Source organism: Sinocyclocheilus grahami, unplaced genomic scaffold (assembly GCF_001515645.1).
Source record: "Sinocyclocheilus grahami isolate Dianchi unplaced genomic scaffold, SAMN03320097.WGS_v1.1 scaffold1346.1, whole genome shotgun sequence".
NCBI classification, from domain to species: domain Eukaryota; kingdom Metazoa; phylum Chordata; class Actinopteri; order Cypriniformes; family Cyprinidae; genus Sinocyclocheilus; species Sinocyclocheilus grahami.
In genome coordinates, this window is record NW_015506525.1 from 221,193 (window position 1) to 222,890 (window position 1,698).

Here is a 1,698-nt window from a genome sequence, read left to right on the forward strand (position 1 = left end):
CGACCTGTCACTGAGCAATCTGAAATTTGACGGCACTTGACTGTCATCTAAAGGCTCCACGTGTTTGTTCCTGCACTCTTTTGGGTTTAGTACTTTGCCTAGACATAGCTTTATATTGTAGCATTGTTTCTGGTTATATCATATCATATGCACGTAGGTACCTTCATGCTAAATGTTCCTTAAAACACATTGCCTTGCCTTGAATTGCATTTTAAGCGTAACCTATGAACTGCCGACAATCTGTGGAGATTTAGAATCTTTTGAACACTTCTGAATCTTTTTAACCAAAACGCCAGCTTTTTAAAAAAATGTGTAATGATGAAATGAAGAGATTAATATCTATACGTCTGTTTGGTGCCAGATAAAAATACACACGCAGAGGACTGTGGTCTGTTGGTGTAACCTAAAACCTTAAACCTAAAAATATTGAGTAATAAATAATTAAAACTATATTTTCCGTAATGCCAACTAGGCTGAGATAGACATAGAACTGTACAGAATACAGAATGAGAGATAAAACTGCGTTAACAAATTACCATCATACACTACTATAAAAACCGTATAGTTTTCCGATGAAAATGTCTTGCATTTTTAAGTGGTGTTGTGGAGAAATGCATTTGTAGGCTGTTAAATTGGATCATCAGGTAGAAGGTCAGATAAGGCTGGGTCTCAGCCCTTTACAAGGTCAGTGTCCAATCACAGCAGCGCTTGACATGGAGCCATAAATCTGATTGGGCTGATGTTGTTAAGGTGAGTAAAGTTATTTCTTTCCATACTAACTGAGCTTCTGTGGTCTGGAGGAGGAAAAAACAACATGGTACAGCGTTGATATATACCCTAGCAACCCTATAGCAACACCCTAGCAACCACACTGAGTACCCTAGCAAACGCATATCAACACCTTAGCAACCACCCTGAGTACCCTAGCAACCACATAGGAACACTTTAGCAAACACCCTGAGCACCATAGCAACCGCATACTAACCCACTCTAGCAACCACCCGAGTAACCTAGCAACCACCCTGAATACCTTAGCAACCGCATAGAAACACGTTAGCAACCACCCTGAGTACCCTAGCAACCACATACATAGGAACACTTTAGCAACCACCCTGAGTACCCTAGCAAACGCATAGCAACACCTTAGCAACCACCCTGAGTACCCTAGCAACCACATACATAGGAACACTTTAGCAACCACCCTGAGTACCCTAGCAAACGCATACTAACCCACTCTAGCAACCACCCGAGTACCCTAGCAACCGCATGGTAACACCCTTGCAATCACCCTGAGTACCCTAGCAACCGCATACTAACCCACTCTAGCAACCACCCGAGTACCCTAGCAACCACCCTGAATACCTTAGCAACCGCATAGCAACACTTTAGCTACCACTCTGAGTACCCTAGCAAACGCATACTAACCCACTCTAGCAACCACCCGAGTACCCTAGCAACCGCATGGTAACACCCTTGCAATCACCCTGAGTACCCTAGCAACCGCATACTAACCCACTCTAGCAACCTAGCAACCACCCTAGCAACCACCCTGAATACCTTAGCAACCGCATAGCAACATGTTAGCAACCACCCTGAGTACCCTAGTACCCTAGCACATAGCAACATGTTAGCAACCACCCTGAGTACCCTAGCAAACGCATATCAACACCTTAGCAACCACCCTGAGTACCCTAGCAA